The sequence below is a fragment of the Lactuca serriola genome, chromosome 7, assembly GCF_051521515.1.
Source record: "Lactuca serriola cultivar US96UC23 chromosome 7, Lser_US96UC23_V15, whole genome shotgun sequence".
In the NCBI taxonomy this organism is placed as follows: domain Eukaryota; kingdom Viridiplantae; phylum Streptophyta; class Magnoliopsida; order Asterales; family Asteraceae; genus Lactuca; species Lactuca serriola.
In genome coordinates, this window is record NC_136414.1 from 18,959,685 (window position 1) to 18,970,162 (window position 10,478).

At 34.8% G+C, this 10,478-nt stretch overlaps 1 long non-coding RNA gene across 3 annotated transcripts; it reads right to left on the reverse strand.

The window, feature by feature from the left end:
• Positions 1-520: 520 nt before the first annotated feature.
• LOC145064871 (uncharacterized) lies at positions 521-9,886 on the reverse strand. Of its 3 annotated transcripts, XR_013688121.1 has the most exons (7): positions 9,428-9,886; positions 9,117-9,271; positions 7,980-8,253; positions 7,494-7,753; positions 7,232-7,315; positions 7,034-7,073; positions 3,836-6,674 (listed from the first exon to the last, which is right to left on the reverse strand). It is a non-coding gene; the product is annotated as an uncharacterized LOC145064871 (long non-coding RNA). The 3 variants fall into 3 exon arrangements; XR_013688120.1 differs by lacking the exon at positions 3,836-6,674 and adding an exon at positions 521-666 and having other exon boundaries at positions 7,232-7,753; XR_013688119.1 differs by having other exon boundaries at positions 7,232-7,753.
• Positions 9,887-10,478: the final 592 nt, after the last annotated feature.

Here is a 10,478-nt window from a genome sequence, read left to right on the forward strand (position 1 = left end):
TGATCTGATAGGTAAAATAAACTTGTTATGAGTATTTAATAATTGAAAAATATATAGATTTCATCCAAAATGAAATGAAGATAAGCTTTATTAATTGAGAAATAATGCATATAAGTTGAAATATGAAATCTATAACGATCATAATGTTTATGGGATAATTGTGATTAGGGAAGCTAGAGGATGGTACAATCAAGGCGGTTGTAAGCTCGGATACCATCCAAATTAACAAACCATAAAACAAGGTAAGTAAACTAAGTTTTACTTATGAGTTAAATTAATGAAATTGTTATTGTTATATTTTATGTCAATAGTGTGATGTATTGGTGTTAATTATGTCAAGGAAACAGGAAGGATTTATGTTAAACTCGAATTAGAGTTAACATGTGGAAAGTATGTGATATTATTGGAAGGCCTAGATTGGAGACATTAAAGAAAAGTGGGATTGTTGAACATGGTACTTTTAGTGTAACATCCCATTTTTACAACAAAATTTTTTCATTTTTGTTAAGATAAAAATTCCCAATTTATTAGTTCATTAATTAAGAAAACCGTTTATTTCGAATTACATTTATTAAAAACCAGAGTATTGTAGAAATACGGAATCCTCAATGCTGCTGATGAGTGTGTACAGTCCCGCCTTCGCCTCCCAACAATAACCGATGATACCTGAAACCATAAACAACTGGTTAAGCATAAAGCTTAGTGAGTTTCCCCCAAAATACCAACATATAAACGAATCACATATATAATCAAACATGTCAGGTCCAGTCAACCATCGTCATGGAATACCCCAGGCCCAGTCAACCTCCGAGTCCGGTCATCTTCGGGATGGAATACCCAAGGTTGGAATACCAATATACATTAGGTCCAATCAGCCATCAGGTTGTAATACCCTGGGTTTGTTGGCCTACCGCCTCAACCCTGTCTCTCTTTCCAAGCCTTTGTGCATACGACTTACAGTCAGCCCACACCGAGTATCTTGGTCTACCGCACAAAGCAAGACCACCTCAATCCAAGCCAAACTCAATATGTCGACATATAAAAAATTAGGATCAAGTAGGCACATGATATAGGCAAACAATAATCATACAACTCACTATTGCCTACTAATCCTCTTACAACATACAATCCCGCTACCAGCTAACCCCATATAATGCATAACCATAAGTAACTAGAGGTGAGATAGCCACCCGAACGGATGGTCCTACTCTAGAGCCACAACTAAACAAGGAACAAGCAAGAGAGCCTAGACTAAGAGTTCTTAGGCTATCCTACATGACCATAGACAGTCCCTAAGGGCACTCCATAGATGATAACCATCAAGCACATATAACATATAGTTCTATAGGTTATTACCATAAAGCAACATACTTAATACCGGGAGACAGATCTAACTGATCACTACAACATATCAACATACCCAATACCAGAACACAGATCTAACTAATCACTACAACATAGCAGCATACTAAATATTAACAATCCAAGGAATGCATGGCCGTATATACTTAGAGGTAAGATAGTCACCCGGACAGGTGATCCTACTCTAGACCCACAACTAAACAAGGAACATGTAAGAGATCTTAGATCAAGAGTCCTCATTCTATCCTACATGACTATATACCGCCCCTAGGGCATCCCTCTACTAGCAGATAACCAAACTAGTGCGCCGACATTGGTGCCTTCGACCCACTTGTACAGCGAGGCAAAACTCACCTCGATGTGCGCGTAGATAACCACTGTAACAATGAAGGAATCTACCAGCTTCAGCTTGCCTCCAATCACCTACATGAAGATACTTGAGTCAATACTCGATCACAGGTCATAGTCACTCGAAACAGTGACCACTTCACATGAAATGACAATTAGGGTTTCACATAAAATGACGATTAGGGTTTGGTAAGAACACTTAACCCATTAAGGACTTCATCACTTAAGGGTATGACTGATTGAAGGTTTGACTTAGTCATTATCGGGTGAAATAGTAATCCAATCAATGGCTCAAATACATGCTCGGTCATTGTCTAAATAGAGTTCCCATATTCTAGGGTTTTTCACATAGAATGATAACTAGGGTTAGTGTTCCACACTTAACCCCTTAAGGACTTAATCCATTAAGTCCAATATTGCATTAGGTTAATTGTAGGGGCATTATTAAGTATTATTTTAAGTTTAATTAATAGTTTTACGCGTGTCCCATCCAACTCCTAAAACTAGGGTTTCTTGACATTAGGGTTTTCTAAACCCTAATTAGGGTTTCTAACTCCTAATTTAGATAATCAGCTAATTAAATAAATATACATGTGTTTATAAATCGGGCACCACCCACTACCACATCGGGCAATGGTGGTCGGCGGCGGTTCATGGCGGCAGGAGGCGAAAACCACCATTGTTATGGAGGGATATGAGATGGAAACCACCACCTCACTGTGGTTCCTCTTTGGTTTCCGGCCAAAAAACACACACACATGATATCGACTGAAACACGGGTACACAAATCGACATAGGCTGAAACACATTCACACACACAAAAACCCACACAACACAACCACTCTCGTGGTGGTAGGCGGTGGTTGGAAAGTGATGTGGCAACAGCCACATGGCAGCGACTGCAGCGGTCGGACGAGCTCAACGTTTCAAAAGGAATGGAGAAGAAAGAGAGAGAAATTACATCAGTAATGCACACACACGCGAAACATTAACATCGCTCAGCTACCCAATCATGGTAGCATGCGATTGACGGAAGGATGTTGGCGACGGGACAACCACCGGAGCGACGACAACGACGGGTGTGAAGTAGCGACGACATGATCGAAGAGGGAGGAAGGGAAGTGGGTGCACCATTACCGGAGGGAGACAACGATGACCTTGGACACGCTCTTCCGACTACCCATAACAACGGTGTCCACATGTCGATCTCCACCATCGTTGACAACAACAGTGGTGGAGGTTGGTTTCGGTGGCTTAAGGCGGCGCCAAGGGGGCTGGCGGCGGCTAAAGGTGAGTGGGTATAAGGGTGGCAGCTGTGAGAATGTTGTAGGGTTAGGGTTTACGATTGATATGCAAGGGAAAGAGGGGTGACAGGTTTTAGACCCCGTCAATATTCAAACTTCAATCCATTTTGACAATTCTGGCCCCTCTGCTCTATTCCTTTCAATTTAAGCCCACAATTTACCAAACAAGCCCTGCTTCACAAAATCCTTTACAATTCAAGTCCTAATGTTACAATATACACCCTAAATTCTAGAAATTATACCATTTAACTCCTTGACGCTTACAATGATAAATTATTACAGATTTAGGGCTAAAATAAAATAAAATACATCTCGAGGCTTTAGGCTTATTTATTTATTTATATTTACTCAGTTTATTTTATATTATTGAACTTTATTTATTTATTTTATTTTATTTTAAACAAAATGTTACATTTAGAAATGAAGAACACCATAACGATGTGAAGTTGACATGTTATTATTAGAAATTTAAGTTTATAAGACTGATTTCTTGTTGTTATTTACAATCTCATAACTCATTTATATGTCAAATGGTCAACTTTTATTTCTAGGAACTGAGCCAGAAAGACGAAGATCAATCTTTTTTTTTTTGGTAATGAGATGTCTTGGATACTTTTTCTATACGTAAAATATACATACATACACATATATATATATATATATATATATATATATATATATATATATTAGTCTTTTGTTTTAGTTAATGTTATCCTGGGGTATTTTGAATTATGTATAATATAAAATTAAATAAAATTTTGGTTAAAATCTGTATGGAAATCTTTTGATTTTTCAAGTTGGTATCAGCGCAATGGTTCAACAGAACTTGGTCTTGTATTAGGGATTCTAGACATGGACTGTGGAATGAAAGTTGGAAATTCTTTCATCTGAAGTGGTATGATTGAAAGGTGGTAGTGTGACTACTAGACATGTGCTAGTTTTAAATGACATTTGATATGTGATATATAATGGGAAAGAAAGTTCATGTTCAGAATGAACTAAATTATTGAAAATCTTGTTTTGAAGATAGTGAATACCCAAAATACCAATACCAGGGGAGGTGGTCAAAGGGGTAGACATATTGGATCTTAAGGTTTCGTTCATCAGCCAAATCTGGAAGTACTTCAAGAACAACAGACGAATCTTCGATAGATAATTGTAGAAGAGGTAGCAAAGGATCTCAAGGAACTGTTACATACTCTAATTATACCATAGACAGAAGCAATTATAAAGGCATCACAAGACCAACCTCCCATTATTGTTGAGGGAGCAGGAGAAAATTTGGATACTAAAGGAAATGTCAGAACAACAGGAACGACTTCTAAAAGAAATAAAAGGGTGTTACGTCTCAACTTTTCAAACCAAAATTTTTCATTTTTATTTATTAAATATTCAATTACATCAGAGTATAATGCAGAAAACATGATTGCGAATGCGCATGAGTACATTCGAACCATGCCCTAGTCAAGAACCAATGAAGTTCCTAAAAAACATTTATAACAATTGGGTAAGCGTTAGGCTTAGTAAGTTCCCCCGATATACAATATACCACAATACACATACATGCATACAAATAATATACGTATTTTAGACTTACGACCTACATGCTATGTTGTCTTCAACACGAGTCTACGTGTACTTACGAGTTACATGCCATTTCGTTAACACATATCAATGTGTACTTACAAATTGCATGTCATTTCATTAACAGGTGGGCTTATAGGCTCATGACCTCTTTGTCGTTCCACCATCATCCCCTAACTAATTCGTAATAACTTATAATCATATCAATAATCACACACATAGATACTACATATTCGGCTCTACAGGCACATAGAAAACTATATTATGGGCTCTACATTGCTAGTTCCTATATCCTAACATACATGGATATATACCGGAATACATAATATAGTAAGAAGAACTCACCTGGATAGTTACTTAGACGATTGATAGGATTTGGGCTATCCGATTGGTGACCCAACATACGGGTAGCACGCCTAACGAGTATTAAGCTATAATACTATAACTTATTAATTTCTACGACGATCTGGTAATGTAGGCTAGACATATCACTAATCTCAATGAATATTAATAGATCTATCAAGTAAGGATCAGCCAGGTAGGACAATTAGGAGGCATGATCAATTCGGCATATAGCTTTTCTGAAATCCAACAACCAAGCCATCGCGACCATTCTAGACACATCTGTAACGCCCGTAGATCAGGCTAGTCAATTTAGAGACGATAGGCGTCAAAAAATGAATTTTTGATGAAAGATTATTTAGAATGAATAATCTTAACTAAGTTTTAGTATATGTTACAAGGATTCCGTACATATAAAGAACGCCGAAATCCGAGTTATAACGAAGAAGTTATGACCTGTCGAAGTTTCGTGACAGAACCGGTATGACACAACGCGACGTAAAAAGTGAATTTACGTTAGAGCGATATTTAGCCTTAGAAATCTAAATGAAAGTTGTAGAATACGTTAAACCGTGAGCGTGCATCAAAAGAACGCCCAAATCTGACTTCGTATGAGGAAGTTATGATTTTTCGAAGTTTCGACTTAGCGGTATGCAGCCCGAATACTCGATTTGAGACCGAGCGGTTTTTAGTCGAAACAATCTAAATGAGAATCGAAGATCTCATTAATTGTAGTAAAACGATAAAAAGATAGGCGAAAACGGACGTCGAATGAAGAAGTTATGATTTTATAACGGAGTTTTCCTGTCCCGGCCTACTAAAAATAAATAATAAAAATAAATTTAAAATTAGCCGACGGAGTCTAAACGAAAGTTGTAGAGCATAGTCTCACCTACGCGGGGATATAAAGAACGTCGAAAACGGAGTTCGTATGAGGAAGATATGAATTTTTGAAGTTTATTAAATATTTTCGATATTTAATTTAATTATAAACTAGTGAGGGTACCCGTGGTGAACCACGAGTGACTTTTTTGTTATATTTTTTTGTATTTTGCGTGAGTTTGGTCGTCACGTCTTTTATGATGTGAAATTGATCCATTATGAACCATTTTTGGTGTCACAATGCTCCAAAAATTATGTCAAAATGATACATACATGTTGGCTATTGATTTTGCTGTCAGGTTATTGTTTGCTGTTATAATGATTCTTTTCTACATTAAAATTTTAATTGTTTTTGCTTATAAATATATAATTAAACTGAAACTATGGAAAATGTGAAGATGTACAGAGAGATTGATAGATTAGAACCTTTAAAGGATGTGGGTGCTTATAATGTGGTTTTTTAGAACCCGAAGTCCAACAGACGGACACAACTTCATGTTTTAAAAAGCAAATGAGATAAGAAGAAATTAGTTAATTAATAAGAAAAAAATTTACATGCTATTGTTTAAAGATATAACCGGAAACATATTGCTATTTTTTACACATAAATTTTTTTAAAACAACGAATAAAAAAGTAAACACAAATGTGCTCTTGTTGAACTTGTTAGTTCTTTTGAACCAAAAAACGCCCCACAATACTCACACACACAGGAACAATTCCCACAATCATAATAAACAGGCAAACTTGGTGTCACTTCTAAAAGTGAACTCCTACGTGAACGACGGCGGACTATTGTATTGGAAGTAGAAGCTATTTGTCGTCGTTTTGGAGGCATCACAAGAAGGGATTTACTGAAATGGAAATCCAAATTTCATCGACCTTTAACATACTTTTTATGTAATTAATATGGAAAATTAGATTCTAAAAAGGTGTATTTGAAATTAACTATTATGATTAGTAACTAACTTATGGAGTATATATTAAATTACATATAAAAGAGATTAATAGCGTACTCTATGATTGTTATTAATCAATTGACAATGCTATATATTCAACTAAAGCTTGTAAATAGGATAAAATTGAAAAAAGGACTATTCTATTAAAATTTATGCCTAAAGGACCATTATTGTAATTGAGTATTGATTTAGGACCAAATTTGTAAACTTATGTACACAAAACATATTCAGTGAAAGGGTTAAAGACAACTTACCCAATTATGAAGATCCAAGGTAGAGTTGAATATTAGATTTCTATATCACAAAATGTTTATAATTTTATATTAACATAAATTCATGAAAACCATAGAGTGTTAAAATGTCTAACTTGCAGAGGCAAGGAAGAAAGAGAGAAAAATTGAAATTGAATATGGACAGAAATCAATATTAAATACAAAGGACAGACAACATACCTAGAAATTCAAATTGCAATTGAGTGTAGTCGGTTGAAGGCGGCTACAAAGTAGAACCATTTGTTGGCGGCAAAAACGTCAAACCTAGAATGCAAACTTAAACATATAGACTTTGAAAGGAAGAAATTTATATGAAAATGGAACAGAAAATCAATATGATATAATTGCGATATAGTATAGACGAGGTAGGTGTCTAGGAGTATGACTGAAGAAGTATTTCAAAAATCAGTAATATTATAGAGAAAATTTTGAATTGACATACCTTCTTAATTGAAATTGTTGGATTCCTAATTGTAAGTGCTCGAAGGTAAAGACAGTGGAAATGTCAAACACAGATTTTGTAATCAAAGAAAGAATTAATTGATATTATGGTGGTGGGAATTTGCACATATCCACAAAGATTAGAGAAAGTTGTTATGTATTGAGAGCAAGAAAGAGTTCACAATTGACATACCTTATGAGTGGTAATTGTCTGAGTCCAAATTGTAAGTGCTTGGAGAAAAAGACAGTGATTGAGAGGCTCTAAAACGAAGTATAACTAATTAATTTTAAACTAAAACATGAATAAAGTTCAAATTTAGTACTAACTGTATGATGAAATCAACTAAAAACATAGAAAGAAAAATGATATGTTTTACAAATTATAAAAGTTTAAAGAAAAACAATAGAAGGAACAAAGACAAAAAGATGACACAAAAAAAGATGTAAACAAAAAATCAAAATCAAATAAAAACAATATATGACCTACCGAAATTCCAAAATACAACAGATGCACAGGCTGTTGGTGGCGGTAATTGAGCACAGACGGTCAAACCCACAAAGTCGAAGACATCGCTCAAAAACACAGAAGGATTAGAAGGAATAGCAATTGAATGGAAAATCACAATATAATTGATACATTATACGACATACCAGAATTCGTCACAAAAACAGATAGAAATTCGTAGCTTTCAAGATACCAGAATTTGTCACAGCAATAGATAGATATTCCTATTCTCCTTCTTATATCATTAATGAAAATTCTGAAATAAGATTTAAGAGTTTCACTTACCAAATATTAGAGTAAACGCAAAAAGTTAATTTCACTTACCAAATATTAGAGTAAAGTAAATAATAAAATATGATTTTTTTTTCAGGATACAGAAAAGTTGTGAAGTGGATGATAAAATAATAAATATTAAAATTCTTTCTCCATTTTGAGGAAGTGTCTCCCATGTGTGGACTTCCCTTTAACTCCCTTTAACTTTTACGTAGTTAAGTAAAAGCCTTTATTGTTCTTTTTCTCATGTCCTTGATCCATGATCTTTGTTTTTTTTTCTAAACAACTATTTCTATAGCTCAACTTTTACAATACTGTTAAATTGAACTAATAAATTAACAAAATAGAAGGTTATATAATAATGCAACTTTTGACATTGTTGTTGTTTTTATATGTTAGATGCTAAAGATGGACACTGGTGGCTACAATTTGGATCAGGGGTGCTAATAGGATATTGGCCATCTTTTTTTATTCAGTCATCTACAAAAAGAAGCAAGTATGATACAATTTGGAGGGGAGATAGTGAACTCAAGATCAGGGAGATATCACACATCAACACAAATAGGAAGTGGCCATTTTGCAGATGAAGGTTTTGGGAAAGCTTCATAGTTTAGGAATTTGCAGGTTGTTGATTTGGACAACAGTTTGCTTTCTTTAACAAATCTTCATGTATTAGTTGATCATCCAACTTGTTACAATATAAAAGCAGGAAAAAATAATGTTTGGGGGAATTATATTTATAATGGAGGTCCAGGAAGAAAAGGAGGTTGTCAATAGAGGAAATTGCATAGTGGTAACAATATTCTTATTTATTTACATTATTAATTCATATGATAGAGAACATACCTGGAATTCTAATTGCAATTGAGTGTAGATTATTGGAGGTGGCAACAGAAGGCGTCGTCGGAGATGTCAAACCCAGAATTGAAATCCTAATTTATTGATCGACAAGTCGTAGGAGATGTCAAATCCACACAGTCGGAAAACAGAAGAAGAGGAGTCTGAAGATTTTGGAGAAACGTATAAAAACAATGATGGAGGAATATTTTCTAGACGATTTCATAACTTCAATTTGATAGAGTCGGAATGTAAGAACAAAAGCAAAATCAAGATTGAAACTTAGACAGAAAATCAAAATCAAATATAAAAAAACATACCCAGACTTCAAATTTCAATTGATTGTAGATGGTTGAAGGCAGCAATCGTAACTTCAATTTGACAGAGTAGGAATGTAAGAAAAAAAGCAAAATCGAGATTGAAACTTAAACAGAAAATCAAAATCGAATATAAAAAAACATACCCAGACTTCAAATTTCAATTGATTGTAGATGGTTGAAGGCGGCAACAACAACCGGTTTTTGGCAAGAAATTCAAACTTAGACAGAAATTCAAAATCGAATAGAAGAAAATCAGAATTGTTGATTGAGAAGCATATTCAGAATTCTTGAGTGAGAAGCGTATGAGATGTCAAGAAGAGAAGTCTGAAGAAATGGTAGAAACTTATGGAATCGAACATGGGGGTAAGAATTATAAAAGTGTTGATTGTTATGGAGAATTTGGAGAAACTATTAGAGAACTTGGAGAAACCTAATGTGGCCAAAATCTGAACTTAAAAAATGATAAGGCGAAATTATGAAATGCACAAAAACACTGTTAACAAACGTTAGGACTTTTAATATATGTATATAATTAACCGATATTATCCATGGGGGGAGTCAGCGATCTTATCCACATTACGCCCAGCGTAATGTAGATTTACGCCCATCGTAAATAGGTGTCCAGCCCCCTATAAAAGGGTGTCGAGGGAAACCGACTTCTTCGCTCATTTCTTTCCTTTCTCTCGCGTTTTTGTATCGTTTTTCGTGCAAGAAATATCCCGAAGCCCCGGTATCATTCCTGTGACATCCCCAAAATCTCGGCCAGAAAAAACCGATTTCATTTATGCTTTTTAAAATAATTTCAGAGTAAATCCTTTTGATTTAAAAGTGTTGCGGAATTTGTTCCCAAAACAAAACAGGATAAAATAATATTTATCAAAGCATTTCATCAAGAGATGCATTTTCATTATATAATCAAAACTCGGGATGTCATGTTCCGATACAGACCATAAAGCATAAACGATAACATTACAAGTCATTCAACAAATATATACATATACAGACTTGTAAACAAAACAACTCGATGATTCATCCATCTTACGCCCTTCCG